The 16,906-nt window shown below is 31.2% G+C and overlaps 1 long non-coding RNA gene across 1 annotated transcript; it reads left to right on the forward strand.

Annotated features, from left to right (window-relative positions):
- Positions 1–7,825: 7,825 nt before the first annotated feature.
- Positions 7,826–8,526, forward strand: LOC111637337. Its single transcript, XR_002758672.1, has 3 exons — positions 7,826–7,952; positions 8,048–8,133; positions 8,216–8,526. It is a non-coding gene; the product is annotated as an uncharacterized LOC111637337 (long non-coding RNA).
- Positions 8,527–16,906: the final 8,380 nt, after the last annotated feature.

Here is a 16,906-nt window from a genome sequence, read left to right on the forward strand (position 1 = left end):
TGAATTATCAAGCAAATTTTCATTTTCGTTCAATTCCATATAATATTTTTTTTCCATTTATATTGAATTGGCAGGTTTTGTTATAATTCCATGATAACGAAAGTTACTTTTCCTGTTAGAAGGATGTAACTTCAACTTATTCACGTGGCCAGATCGTGGCTTGGCATTCTGTTCTCAGGGTTGTACTTAATGTTTCGAAATCATGACTAGCGGGGTAAGATCGGCAACATAAAGCCACATTAGAAGCAAAGGATAAAAATCAAACAGATGATAAATGAAAACATGTTTGCATTTGTTATTCATGTATATATGTCTTTGAACTTGCATTTCGTTGTAATAATATTAAATGGGTGTTGGATTTGTATTTCTTTGTTTTAATAGTGAATTCCAACTTATACATTGTTAATAACATAATTTTATATACGTGCCTATCTTGCCCCATTACTGTTGCCCCTATACCAGGGGCAACTTTAATAAAAATAATTAAAATAATTACAACTTTACAAAAAGAGAGAAGTTGCCGATCTTGCCCCTATACCCGGGGCAACTTCGTCAATTTCTCTCTTCTTGTAAAGTTGTAATTATTTTAATTATTTTTATTTCCAAACTGATTTTAACCAGTTCTATAGTAAGGTAACATTCCAATAGACAATATGCAAAGCTTTTTTTTCAGTTTACAGCAGTATTTATTACACAAAATTTAAGTAAAGCTTAACATGCCGATCTTGCCCCGATCTCCCCTATAATTAAATGATAGACAGGTAATTTTACTATTAAAACACAGTCTAGGTATTCAAAAATTTTTATAACCTAAATAGATGGGGGTATAATAACAAGATTCCACTTCCTCGTTTGTGTCCTCTAGAAATGGAAAAATAGAAATTACCTAATTTTTTAAATGTAATTATAAACATCAAATGAATAAGGGGTTAACTGATAAATGCATGAACGAAGTGTAGAAGAAGTTATAACTGGAAGTATCCAAGGGTTCTCAACAAGAAGAGCCTATTTCTGTATTGTTAGGTTGAGCAAATTGTCAACCTAATCGATACAGCTAGATGTAGACGAGCAGGATATTGAGAATAAGATTCGCATCATTTGATGGGATGATCTGATGAATCAATTGGCCAGATGTTGTGAGAAAAGCAAGATAAGATGCAAGATAAAGGAAGCTTAATTTTCTTTTTACCTTATCTGCCAGATTTTTACAGGATGCTGTCTTACTTTTTGTATCTTTTATTATAATTTTATAAAAATATTACCGACAATTTATCAATATAATATTTAATTCAAAAGCTATCTTAAAAACATATGACCTGTCCAGCTCTTCATATCACTCTCCTCTCTTCAAAAATTACACTACGGTAAGAAGACGTGATTTTTCAATATTATGTGACAAATAGAAGGTTGATTGAACTCTCTCTCTAAACAAGAAGAGGTTTAAACTTCAAAAGTAACAGTAGATAGATATTATAAAGTATACATAAACTATAAATATAAGGGTTATACAATATTACTGTGAATATAATAATTGGTACAATACTTTGAATGTTAATTAAAACAATAATAAATACGATAATTAATATAATAAATTGAATATAACAATTTGAATTTAATAATTGGAATAAGGAGATTTAAACCGGAGGTATACAAATTTCACAGCCATAAAAATATAAGAGAAAAGATAGCAGTCTTAACACTGTTATCTTTGTAAGAAGTTGGTTGTAAGGAAGTTGTTCACTTAATAGCGGTTGACACTCGAACGTCTCTAGGCAGGAAGTTGAGTCATCTGGATGTGTCTTGCTTATAGTCTGTTTAGGGCACAAACAATTCCAATGCTCTGTCTTCTCTTTTTCACTGATGTTCCATACATTAGAGGTAAACTACCTTGGCATTCTTCATAAGTTCATAAAATCAAAAGTTAGTTAATAAATTCTAAGTATAATCAGCACATAATTCCGATGCCTTTAAGAGGTATTAAAATTTTTACAATTAATCATTTATACTTTCTCTTTTATACCTTATTTATACCTTACTAATTCTATACCCTATTCTAAAGTTACTTCCTATAAATCATATATTAAGGAAATGGATAGACGTACAAAAATCGAATAGGAAATACTGAAGGAAGTAACTTAGCTTCCGTTGATTATCATTCTATGACTAGTGATAATGTTAAAATAGGATATAATTGCTATAATAATTTTGATAGGATATTAGTTTGGTTAATAAAATCATTATTATAAGATCGAACACAAGTCCTAATAATAACATTTCGAAAATATTATTCGTTAGGAAAATAGGAAGAGGATCGACAAGATAACTATACTATATCGATACCAGGTAATTTAAACAATGGGAATTATTTAACGCCTTAATTTCAGGGAAAGAAGGATCGACTAGTAGCTGGAGAAAGAAATCTAGGAATGCGACTTTGACTCAATTTCGCCGATTTGTTGACCTGTTGTTGGCTGCCTTCTCTCTTGTGAAGTGTTTGATCATTTATTCCTTGTCTTGGTTCATCTCTTCGGTGTATCCCATAAACACCGTCATGAGGAACAGTATGATTCGCATTATATTTTTAAAGTTAGATACTGGGGATTTGTGCTATCGTCTTAGGTGGCATATGCTCAAGTGCTATCGCACTTACTTTCAACTCCCTTTCAGGATGTTCTACAATTTCTCTACATTCTTCTTTAGATTTTTGATTCGTCTTTTCTATCATCTGGTTTTACTCGTCAAATCTTCACTACAATGACAATAATATCTCCATTCTATCTGATAGCAACTCTGCAATTTAGCTCATCAATAGCCATGCCACTCATCCTATCATCATCGACATGTGAAATTATTGTCACTTCTAACAACAATTATTCCTTCTGTTGGATTAAAGCCTACAACGGTATTCCTGGAAATGAGCGTGCAGACCTGCTCGCCAAGTCTGCTGGTGTTGATACCACCCTCGTTATCACCGACAACAAACTCCCCTTTGCTGTTTATTTCAGCAAGCTTTGGGAAAACATAATTAACATCTGGCAGCAACGTCGGAGCAACAACCACAACAAGACTACCTTCTGCTTTTTCCCATCAACCAAAGACACTGAAACGCAACCTGGTTCATTCCTAACTATTTGAACACCCAATTCTTTACCGATCATGGACGTTTTACTAGTTACTTATATCGTTTCTCCCTTGGAGACTCTGACCTCTGCCCACTATGTGAGATTTCTGATGGCATTACATTACATTACATTAAATTGAAAAAGGGGGAATCCTCCAGGCAACACTCAGAGGTACAACCTGGAGGTGGTAAAGAACGGAAGGAAGGAAGAGACATGGGAAGAGTAGGGGATGAGCGTGGGGCAGGGTAAAGTTGAGATCTCCAGGCGCCTGCATCGCATTTATTGAAGATAAACAGAATACAAAATGCAATAAACAGAGGAACAAACAGTGCAATGGTGAACAGGTATGTACAAAGGAGCTGCGCGACGATGGTTTTATATACAATACAAGTAAACCGACAGATATTGATAACAGAAAATGGGTGTTGGCAGAACAGGAAAATACAGGTAGACGCGAGTACATTGAACAGTGGATTGGTCCGCNCTGAATGTATATACATGTAACGTTACTACTCTTAATCACTGTATATCATTCACTGTTTCTATGTATCGGCAGCACTGTTACTCGTCATCAGGGGCGCCGCTAGCTGTTTGAACGCCCGTGTGCAATACCGATTATGTTGCCCCCTGTTTAACTACGATTACCTATGCTGAGCTTGCCAGAAAGGCTCTTTGCCGCCCCCTGGACGTGTCGCCCGCGTGCGGTGCACGCCTTGCACGCCCGCTTACGGCGGCCCTGCTCGTCATGTGTATTATTGTAAATGGTACTTTGCCATAGCGCTGTCTGTTTATATTTATCGCTTTATGTTCTACTGTATTATTCTTTCATTTTGTGTTAATTTTTATATCTTCTGTAATTATATGTTATTGCATCAGTATTAGTATCCTGTGGAGCCAGGCGGCACATTGTGCTAATAAATAATAATAATAATGTTGTAGCTGTTTTTTTCTTCTGTTGAGTTCTATGAGTCTGTAAAGTATACTTCCGAAGTATACTTAACAGACACAATACAAGAATGTTTTTCTAAGAAGTTCTCGAAAAGTAGAGAATTTGTAATTGTACGGATCGATCGAGCCTTAATGTTTACAACTGTATGTAAGTTTTATGCAGAACTTCTTTTGAAGTGTTTTGAACTCGACGTCTACGTCCAAAATCGAATCCTTGTGGAACTTCTTTGCTGTAGTCTCAGGCCCACCCCAGCTTTGTTGTTTTTGCTAATCCCAGCTTTGTTGTTTGTAATTGATAAATTTTATAGCAAAGCAGCATTATGTTGTTACAGAAAATTACTAACATTATATATATATTATAGATTTAGATTAATACAAACAATATTGTACTGTTAAAACATTTGTGACTCAGAAAGTAAAATAATATGAAAAACTGTTACCTAAATATTATTTTTTAACAATTCATGTTATTAAAATATGATTTCGAATGTGTCGTTTTATTAATTAAATAACTAATTAAAGTTATTTGATATATGAAGTACTTTAATAAAATTTTAATCAATATACAGTAGAGCGTCGTTTATCCGAAAGTCAATTATACGAGACGTCAGTTATCCGAAAGTGAATTAACCGAAACGTCAGTTATCCGAAAGCATTCCAGTCAGCAATTTTAAATTTTCGCTAGTGCTGCGGCGCTGCAATCTTTGGCTATATCTTGGGCTACTCCAATTTTTTTTGTTGATGTGTGTGCTTTAGCTGGTAGCACTGACTAAGTTATGTGTGGTATTTTTCTGCGGACTGTGGGTCATGCGAAATCGAACGTTTTTGATACTAGATTAACTTCTAAAGTATAATTTTTTGTTTTTATATTTTATAATATATGTATTTTGTTTGTACAAAATAAAAAAATAATTTTTTACGATAGAATATACACGGTTATTATTTTAAAAAGTTTAAGTTAAGCTTAACATCGACGAAAATTCAATGCGAAGCGACACGCAATGGAGAAAACTTTCAACATCGGATAGGTTAATATATTTTTTCGTACAAAACCGGTTATCCGAAAAATAAGTTACCCGAACAACTCCAGTCCCCAATTGATTCGGATAAACGACACTCTACTGTATATAACAAAGGTAAGTTAACAATGTGCGTGCCGCTAAAACTCAAAAACGAGTCCCGGCACGATCAATGGAGTTATATGATGTGGTAGCCCTGTATCCCCCATCCACGAAGAAGGTTCCTGTTTTTACCTGAAGATCGTGCTGTTGAAGATATAAGGGATGGAAGTTAAGGCTTAGCCAGAAGTACTCGGCTTCTATTGTACTATTTCTAGATGCAATTTTTTGCGTTGTTGACTGCGTTTTAGTAGGCTACCATATTTAGTAGGGTACCGCAGGGGGATAAAAGAAGTGTGTTCCTTAACAATGGAAGTTTTAAAAATGGAAGTGGTGAGAGAAAGCGGCGTGAAAGTTTTACAGGCGCAGATGCGGTATTTTGCGTTCTTGCAGGAAATCGAACATGTTTTTAGACCCAGGTGTAAATTCTCTAGTTAGTCTGGAAACGGGGGACCTAATTCTTGCATTCTGTTTAAACAGGTAAGATTGGCTATAATGTGATTTTAATCTTTATTCTTAATTGTTTTGGAATAGTCGAGGACTATTATGTGTGAGTAGTGGGGATGGCATTTGGACACCTGTGACGCACACGGTTCAGTTAATTTTCATATGTAAAACTGTACAAATAACAGAAAAAAGTAGATAGTGAAAAGTGAATAGTGAAGTGTGATAAGTAAAAATATAAAACACAATGCCAAAGCGTAAGAAAGAATTTTTGCGGTCGCGAATCATACCTGAAAGGCATAAGATGCCGCTAGGAAATGAAAGCACTGAAGAAAGAGAAGTACGTCTAACATTGCTACGAGAAAATTATCAACGAAACAGAAATTAGCAGACAGAAGAGCAATTTGAAAATTATAGGAAAACACATCGAATAAGATGAAGATTATGCAGAAAAAGAGAAACAGTCTTATATATTATATTATATTATATTATATTATATTACTTATAAATGTACGAACAAATAAAAACTCAGCAAAGCGAGTACTTGCAGCTAGTTTAAATTAAAACACGGTCAATTTTTCGAATAATAATTGTTTTCTAAATAATCTAATATGAAAATTTAGTTGATTCAGTTTATTTAAAACTTTAATTACCGTACATTCGGCAGATATGACGAGGTATAAATTTTCGTCGAAGTTTTACAGTTTTAGCACATATCTTCCCTATAAGACGATGCCCAAACTATCAAGGGCCGATGAATTTAGCTTAGGTCAGCGATCATCATATGAATAATAATATTTGACATCAACTAACTGGAAATGTTTACGAATTTTTCTCTTTTGGTTGAGGGTTTTGTTTTCTTTTTGCATCGGCAAATGTAAAATGGAATTATATTTTATTTTACATCTCCCGATTTAAAAATAAAAAAATTAAATTAAATTAAAAGATTAAAAATTCTATAGTATCCCAGGATGTCCCTAGTGGGCGTTCTAGGCATTCCATTACAGATTACAAATATACAAACAGCAGGATCAATGGCTTATATAAGTAGATATATCTACTTATATAAGCCATTGATCGTCCTGTTTGTATTATAATTGAGATGGGATGATAATATGATAAGTGATTTAGATTTTAATATATTTTTAAGTATTTTCAATTATATCCATATTAGTAACTCGTTCACAATGCAGTATATATTATAATTGGTTATTAGCAATACTGAATACGAATTACTCGAATGAGATTTTAGCATCTTACGTAAGTAAATACGAAAAAATTCTACACATTTTGTTTCCCATCTCACATTCACTAAGAATAATAACGAAACGGAATTAAAAGGCACAGCAGTATTCGACAACTGAAGTATAAATAATTCTTAGAAGAATTTGCATCAGATGGGTCTTGCCGAAATTTTCCACAACAGCAAGTACAGTACATGTAAAATATATTAATACTAGAATTCCTTTTGGCATAAGTTTGAGTTAGTAATTTACTAAATATGATTAATGGCATTTAATTTTAATTCAATTTAATTGCAACGATAGAATTAATACGTTTGTATCGTGGCGTATATATTAATCACACAAATTTAATATTTTTCGTTTAGAAAATGATAATATTTTAGATTATAATTAATTACACAATTCTCTCGCATATATACACATTAGCGTGTTTAAATCAATCTATATTATTAAATAACAATTTAAACTGTACAAAGTACTGTACATCGATAAGTAGTTTCAAAAGATTTTACGGATAGAAAATTTATTAAAGTATTATTTCATGATTGTTACAGTATTTTGGAANCCGAAATTTTCCACAACAGCAAGTACAGTACATGTAAAATATATTAATACTAGAATTCCTTTTGGCATAAGTTTGAGTTAGTAATTTACTAAATATGATTAATGGCATTTAATTTTAATTCAATTTAATTGCAACGATAGAATTAATACGTTTGTATCGTGGCGTATATATTAATCACACAAATTTAATATTTTTCGTTTAGAAAATGATAATATTTTAGATTATAATTAATTACACAATTCTCTCGCATATATACACATTAGCGTGTTTAAATCAATCTATATTATTAAATAACAATTTAAACTGTACAAAGTACTGTACATCGATAAGTAGTTTCAAAAGATTTTAGAGATAGAAAATTTATTAAAGTATTATTTCATGATTGTTACAGTATTTTGGAAGTTTAGAAATGAGTTATAAGATTCTATTTTACTGGTTTTAGGCTAGGAAATGTCTGGAAGAGACCAGGTACTTTAACTTTATGAATTTACCATTAACGGAGAAACTGCAGGTAAGAGACAATTCAACATAAAACTTTACTTTACTTGGCAATATTATTAAGTACTGAGTAAATCTGAAACACTAAATAAATCTTAATATTTACAGCTTTTGTGCTTTCTCAAGAGATTGGGATGCAGGCAATTGGGAGTAGAAGTTCTGGATTTCATAATAACTAAGGAATTTGCTTTCGGGTAAAATACTTTTCTGTTATTATCATTCGAAACGTCTAAAATTAATAAAAATTGTTAACCATATTTGAATTCCGAATTTCAGGTATTGAAAACAACTTAATTTTTTCGAAACTCTGAAATCTCTAAATGGTTTTGGACAGACCGTAGTCTGTCTTTCTGCCAATGGCACCGATAGATTGAATTAATGATTCAAAATCTGACTTAAATGTAAACATTTACTGAACAGCAAACACTTCGCAACTGACGGATCCGAAGTAAATTATATCGATTTGAAAATTTTATAATATGGTTTCATTTTGCATAATCCGTTGCCATAATCCATAATCCGCCGCGGTTTAAGGATTATGAATTGCCCATTAATCTCGGATCGAGAGATTAATATTTGTTAACAGTAGACTAATAAACTCTGAGAAAACNAAATTATATCGATTTGAAAATTTTATAATATGGTTTCATTTTGCATAATCCGTTGCCATAATCCATAATCCGCCGCGGTTTAAGGATTATGAATTGCCCATTAATCTCGGATCGAGAGATTAATATTTTTTAACAGTAGACTAATAATAAACTCTGAGAAAACTTGTAATAACTGTAGTTTGCAAACGTATGAAACTTGGAAATGTGTTCTTTCACTGAATCAAATTTGAAACGAATAAAAAAAAGTATTTAATAAGATTTAAGTTCTGGAAAGATATAATTATTTTATCAAAATATTAATTTTGTGTATTTTATTTTGTGTTATTTTGTATAAAGGTATCTAATGAATTATCTATAATATGTAATCTAGTAATTGAAATTAAACTCTATTAATTTCAGATTTACATAATATGTATAAAAATGATTATTATTATATTTTATTTTTGAAGTGCTGAGAGGTAAAGAGCTGAAATTTCAAGTGCTGAGAGGTAAAGAGGTTTCTCAGGAATCACTATGCTGCTATTTAAATATGTAAAATAGAAAAATGTTCAGACCATATCATTGGCAAAACTCGAAAATCAGCAATTTTTCCGAAGAAAAAAAAATATTCGAAACCAATGTAAAATCAATAATAGTAGCTCCATTTTAAGAAACAAAGGTAAACTCTCCATATTTGTCACGGATGAGAATACCATTTTAACAAATATATTCATTACCCATACAAAAATTATATAATTTTCCACTATAATTAGAAAATTTGTCGTTAGAAATTCTTGTATGAAGCTCATAATTATTAAAATTATCAGAATACATAGTATGAAAGATGTTCCGGTTGTCTTATCCTAGCCAATAGCCAAAGAATTAAAAGAAAGTTAAATTAAATGGTTATCCCAATAGAATAATACAAAAATGAGAAAGTAAAAGAAACAACAAACATCAACAGAACAAACATAGAAACAAGGGCGCCAACATAAAATATGTAGCTTTCCCTTATATCAAAGGTTTCTTTGAAAAAATAAATAAAGATTTTAACAAAGTAAATGTAAAACTTGCCCCACTGTACGAAAAATTAAAAAAAGAATACAAAAAAAATATAGCCTGAACAAAGTAATAAGATATAGGATACACGGGAAATATTACCAAAGAAAAGAGAAAAAACAATAAAACGGGGAATTCGATATCTCACCCGAAGTTTATATTGATTGATACAAAAAACACCTTATTTTCTTCTTCGAAAGACAAAGTTTTAAATTTTAAACAGCTTATCATACGAGGCAGCTAGAAATTATTAGACAAGGGATGAAAAACACAATACAATGAATTACAAGAATCCCTACAGTTCAGTATGTCTCTGAGTTCATTTAATCATGTACGCCGTTCACTCTTACTCCTGACAACACTGATTTATATCTTTTCCACAAAAAGAAAGCGTCCACCGTCATAATCTACATAATATGGGGTCCGCTGTTAAACCTTACAGCATTCTCAAAATGTTTAATATGAGCCTATTCTTACCGTGGTATTGACGGCCACCAGCCGTTACTTTTGGCAATCTAAATTTACAAAAGCGGCCTTCAAATGAGTCTATAGTACACAGTGAATGATCGTTCAAATCAGTCTACAGAACACAGTGAATGATGAAAACACTCCTTAAGAAAGTGAGATTACGAGGGCACAGGCTCAGTACCCTAATTGCCACTTACACGTCGGGTTGTTAATTAATACTCGTCCACGTTGTCGCTCGGATGGCTTTTTATCGAGTGACGAGGAACGTGAGAAAGTCGGCAGGCGTCCTCTTAGAGACAGGAGACAGGTTTAAAAGAATAACAAAGTATTTATTATACGGCTAACACTAAAATACAGGAGGCTACACAGAGTTAAATGCACATATCTCTAGATTATATAGGATAGATGCGATTAACATAAGATTACAAAGTCTATGATTCACAACTGTTTGACAGCTATGCCTACTTCCGCCTACACATCACTTATTAACGAATTTGCTAAAGTTAAAACCAGAAGAGTAAAACTGTAGTAGATTGTTGTAATTGGTTGATACTTGATATCATTACTTTAAAGTACTTTATATTTCCAAAATAAAAATAGTATTCGTACGATTTGTCAAATGGATAGGTTGGGTTTCTTCCATATAAAAGATAAAAAGGACTTTCATTTCTAAATATATGTACTGACAATGCATAGACAATGCGCAAGCAATGCATAGGGGATCCACTCGTTCCAATCTCGTTGGTCTTTAGACACATAATTAGATAAAATGTCTATTAAGGTTTTATTGAATCTTTCGATGACACCATTACAGGCAGGATGATGGGCTGTTGTGAGGAGTCTCTTGATTAGTAGCAGTTTACACACTTCTATAAATATTTTAGAGATTAAGTTCGGAGCTGTGTCCGTTAGTAATTGAGTCGGCGTTGAGTGACGTAATACGTCACTCAACGCCGACAATACGTAAAATTGACGAATGCTTTCGCAATTGTCTTGCTGCTGACGTCAGGTAGCGGGACGGCTTCCGCATACCGACTGAAGTGATCAACGAACACTACGATATATTTGTTTAAATTAGTAGTAATAGGAAATGGACCGACAATGTCCATGGCGGTTTGTTCAAACACGTGAGAAAGAGAAGCAAATAATTGTAATTTAGCTTGTGCTCGTCATCTTCGTCGTCGGTGCTTCGCACAGCTTTGACAACTTTGACAATAATTTCGAATCTCCTTCATCATTTCCGGCCAATAGAATGATTTAGCGATCTTGCTTCTCATTTTTAGTTCTTCCGAATGTCCAGCTAATAGATTGTCATGAAAGGTAAATAGGATATATTCCTTGCGGTTTGAAGGTACGACGATTTGTTTCCACCAATTCTTATGTCTTTTATTTTTTCCTTTATGGCAAAGTTTTCCCTCTTCATTAAAGTAAAATTCTTCTAGATTAAGGTTATTATAGGTTCCTAACGGTTTCTCCGTCTTTTAAGGCTTGTATAAAATAGCTCCATCGCTCATCACGTAGCTGAGAGTTGGCTAATTGAGTCATAAAGAAAATAGGTTCAACGTCTTTTATTTGTCGGATTAGAATACGACTAAGTACGTTGGCATTTTTATGAAAGTTTCCTGTCTTATGCATGATATCAAAATCGAATTCTTGAAGAAAAATGATCCAACGAGATAATCGTTTTGCGAAATTTTCTTTCCTATTCTTTAAATATTCCGAATGAATACTGTTTTTTGTTTAGAAAGATGCTTATTCGTTAAGCTACCAAGTGCTCTAAATAGGGAAACTTTCGTTAATGCCACCCTCTAAGTCGAACGGAAATTAACATTGAATATCAGTTTTCAATATCGATCAGATCATTCAAAACATCTATTTTAAAATGTTTGTCTAAAATTTCATGTTCACGAAAGAATTTTCATTTTAAAATTAAATCCATTAAGAAAATCTTTGAGAATGAAATTAGTTAATGGGTAAACATAATTATAGCTCTAGCAACAAGAATGTTCTCTTTGTCCTTCAAGATAATTGTTTCAATACATAGGTCTGATGTATTCAATTAGTCATCGATTTTTCATATATTAAAAAAATTCTTTTAAGCATAATGCCAAACAAGCAGAACCATAATAGTGTCTTATAATAAACCAGCAATTTCTAAATCCCGTGTTAGTTATCGAAACACCAAATATGGAGCATTCTCTTTTCCATGCAATTCAACCTTACATTAGTCTTACAGATTTTCGGAATATTCTTAAATTCAAGAAAAGATCTCTTATGGATTATAATCTTATACTTTCATACTTACTTCTTCTTAATGACCTTAATCTTATTCATCGTAGCAGAAGATATATCAATTTACTTTATCAAATTTGATAAATTTTCCGAATTTTGTGGCGTTCCTCAATTTTGGAACATATTTGGAAGGAACATTCGCTATAACATCAGTCTTATATCACTTTTATCGCCAATATTTTCGATTCTGTACAATGTAAACGCCTCTTTCATCAAAACAATTATAGTCAAAATCAGTCGAAATATAAAATGCTCACGTCGAATGATCTCTGGTTTATTAAGATATCAGGATTATATTATGTCTTAATTTACTTTCTTGACTATATTGGCTTCTGTTGGCGTACCTGGTCTATATATATATACGTCAGAAATTATTATAGTTATAATAGACACATTTATAGAGAATGTTTCTGCGTGTTTCATGTTGCTATAGGTTCTTTTCTCTTAAGTAATGTAATCTGTCATGGCTGCGGTTTTCTAAGCATACTTACTTACCTAAGTGTTCGTTTATTAGAAACGTATGTTGAAGATATAACAACAAAAATAAAAAGGCATGTTTCGATAGAAAGCGCAACTGCACTCAATGAAATTGCGTGCGTTTTCATATTTATAAATGAAATAGATAAAATTTTCCAAAATTTACACTTGATATTTATAATTATTATATTACCGGTGATAAGTGTCATCTTTCTGTTTGTGTTAGTTACTCATTCCTTAACATTCGAACTGTTTATTACGATTTTTCTTGGTACTTGGTTGGGAATTGTAATACTGATTTACGTTCTCTATCTTACAAGAATTCCTTCAAAGGTGTGTTGCATTACTTTATATGTTGAAATTTATTTAATACTCAAATTTCGGTAACAAGAATTGTTAAACAATAATATTTAGATCAGAAATTTTTAGTTTGTGAGTCATAAATGATTCAACAGTACAATATTGTTTGTACTGTTGAATAATTTATGATTCAACAGTACATATATAATGTTAACAAATAAATTTCTGTAACCTGTTTTGCTATAAAATTCATCAATTTATAGATATGGTTAACAGAAACAACAAAGTTGGGGTGTACCTAAGATTACAGTAGAGAAGTTTTACAAGGATTTAATTTTGGACATAGAGGTCGAGTTGAAAACAGTTAAAAGGAAGTTTTACGTAAAACCTACATACAGTTGTAAACAGAAAGGCTCGACGACAAGTATAATTACAAATTTTAAGTTTTTCGAGAAGTTCTTAGAAAAGCATAGTTGTTTTGTGTCATAGAAGTCAACAGAAGAAAAAAAAGTACAATATTGGGGTATAGAACAAGTACAATAAACGGGTTAATAAAAAGTATGAAATATGCAGAGAAATAATCTAATAAAACAAACTGGAATCGCCCAGTTTATTTATATGAAGTAAATTAGGAATGTTATCAAACAGGAAGCGAACATAAAAGTGTCTAAAATAGTTTTTTAAAGAGCTCCGAAAATAGACCATTTTAAGAAACAACGAAAGCATCCAAGAACAGAAGTAAGAGCACGTTCATACAAAATACGATTTGAGAATCAGCAATTAGGAATAAAAAAAGCATATATTGCGTCTAGCTGTTCACCTCAATTAGTATAAATATGGCATTGACAAAGGGGATTGTAATATCGTGTTGTCCAAAATGGCACAACTAGAAGAATATACGGTAAAAACGAGTGAGTCAAATATCATTAGAACACTACAATCCTCATATTGGCAAACAACAAGAAAAGATATTAAGATTTATAAAAGAAAATTAATTCATGGTCATATTAATGCGAGAGATGGAATAGGATTACCTTCGTCAAATTTAACATATAAAAGAAACTGCAATATAGAAACTTATAGTTTGTATCCGTCCTTCTATATGCAATACATATTTTTATTTATTTGTCTATTAATTTTATGTTAATTTTTATTATTATTATTATATATTTACTTAGCTTGTTTGTTACTTAAGTTTGCTTTATTTTATTTTACGTTTTTGTTTTGTGTAATTTAAATACAGTAATACCCCGAACTTATGCGATAGGTGAGACCGATCGGTAACCGCGTAAGTCGAGGTATAATTTCGCATATAAATACATACAAATAATTTTTAATTGGGGCCAGAGACTAAAGAAAAGGATAATTTAGAAAAAAAAATGTTTAATAAAATCTTAGATAATACATATGTATAACAAATTATATTATTATACAATTTTTCACATTCACTTAATTATCACACTATAATTTTAACATTGTTTTCATCTCAGCGATAATAACGTGACGTTTAAGTTTCGAACGTTCCATTTAAACGACGTTCAGATGCAATATTATTTCTATGATGACCTACAGAATTTAGATTGAAAACGTTTGTGATGATAAACGTAAATAAATCTCAGCAAGGTAGATAAGAAGATTTGTTAAATATTTCTTACTGCTGAGTCTAGTATTGATTGTTTTGTATAAAGTTACTAATTAAATATCTTTTTATATTATTGTAGAGAAAAAATACTCTAAATGAAAACTATTTTCTGATAAAATTTTTCTTCTTTTCAGGTGCTAGAATTTAACTCTTGTATTTTGGACATATATTTTCAGAAAGAGCAATATGATATGAATATATTATAATTAGTTATGATATTTTTTAATTATATACTTGATTAATTGATATAGTTCTAAAAATTTTATTCTGTTTTTTCAGCCTTTATTATTATTATATCTTATGAGAGCGAATGTTGGATTTAAAAGTAAAAATTTCTTTTTCTTCTGCAAACACTCAGTTCTAAGTGTAAGTAATTTCTCGTTAACAAGTTTTAACATGCGGTAAATAAAATTTAAATTTCTGAATATAATAAATTTAAAAAAATATTTAAAAACCAATTTTTCAGAATTTCTTTGAATTCGTCACGCAATCGCTTGCTTTTCTTCTAATCAGATCCTCAAGTTTTGTGAGAACGTGCGACAAAAACGGCTAAATATTGTCAAATTTAACATTCTAATAAAGTTCATTATAAAACTATCAATTTCAGTGTTTTTTAACTGTTGCAAATATTGAACTAGAGTTACTTATTTGGAACGATACAAAATTTGAATAGAGATAATTATTCCTATTCATTCGAATGAGAATTTATATGTTAATAAGACGCAAAGGCTGATAATACGTCTGATTTAACAATATGAAATTCGTAACAAAACATTGGAATTTGTAATTATAATGGTTATATAAAAGTGGCGAGTATGTAAAAACGAAAGACGATTATACAAGACACGAAGAAAATATAAAATGAACATTCGAAATGAGAAAGAAAAAAGGAGCCGATTCATGATTTAAGTCTAGTTTTCTCGTACTTCACTGATATTTAACACTATCTTTTCTTATCTATATCTCTGCAGCAATATAAGTTATTCTTAGGCAACTAGAAGGAACCGCATTCGATTTCGTATTGGAAAGTTGTTCTTGATCGTTACTTTAGATTAGATAATTGTTTTTCATCTCATTACTCGTTCCTAACTGTTTTCATAGGAATTAAAATTAGAAGTAGATGTTCTCGGTTATCTTGAATTTGAATGTAATAAATTATGTGAATTAAATTATGAACAATATTATGTATGACACGCATGCTAAATTTTTTGTCAATCCAACACTAATCATTTTCCACACACAGTATTAAAGAGTTTATTATATTTCACACCTGATACTACATAATTTACAAAACATGTATTACTGTACTCTATTGTATTTTCACGAAATAAAAGTTATATTAAGCATATCTTCATATCGCTATCATTAAAAGTCTGTTTGTCTTTCGCGAGAAAGTACGAAGAACTTCTTGCAATGAACTCTAAAATTTTTTAAGGAGAAAAAGTAATAGGAGTTTTATTTTTTAAACCATCCACAGACTTTCGATTATGTAAATGGAAACAAGAGTTAGTGTATGTTTTCTTTATTCCTGACACGTGCTGTTAATGAACATAAAATATTTGTTCCTCGATAAGTATGGAGGAAAGTCTCTCTTATTGGCCATATGGCGAATGTAAAATTTATACGAAGTGTATTTAAATTAAATTTTAGTTATACTTTATAGTAATTTTATTATTCGTTGTATTAAAATATATTAACAATTATCTTTCGCGAGATTCTCGAGTGGACGATAGAGTTAAAACATATTTATACATAAAATATAGTTTATGTGTAATTGTATATCTTTGTCTTGTGGTCACTAAGAACGTTTTTTAAGCAAAGAAAATCTTTTAAGGGTTCGGCCAATTCAGTTTAATTCCAAAATTTTATTGATATGTATTATAAAACATGCCATTGATAGAGATCGCACAAGATTCCGTTTTATATGAATTCCATGTTGTACGAGTCACTTAGATTTTACAAATACGTAATCCGTACACATCCCGGCACACGTATTTGTAAAATTAACAATTGTGAATAACTAACGAGCAATTATTCATCCTGACATCGTCCCAATGCCGAAATGCAATTTTTTATCATATTTTTAATTTGTTTAATTTAACATATATGTTCTTCAATTCAAATTAGTAGTGGCTTGCC

This window comes from Centruroides sculpturatus, unplaced genomic scaffold (assembly GCF_000671375.1).
Source record: "Centruroides sculpturatus isolate CEXI.00-Female unplaced genomic scaffold, Cexi_2.0 scaffold805, whole genome shotgun sequence".
NCBI lineage: Eukaryota > Metazoa > Arthropoda > Arachnida > Scorpiones > Buthidae > Centruroides > Centruroides sculpturatus.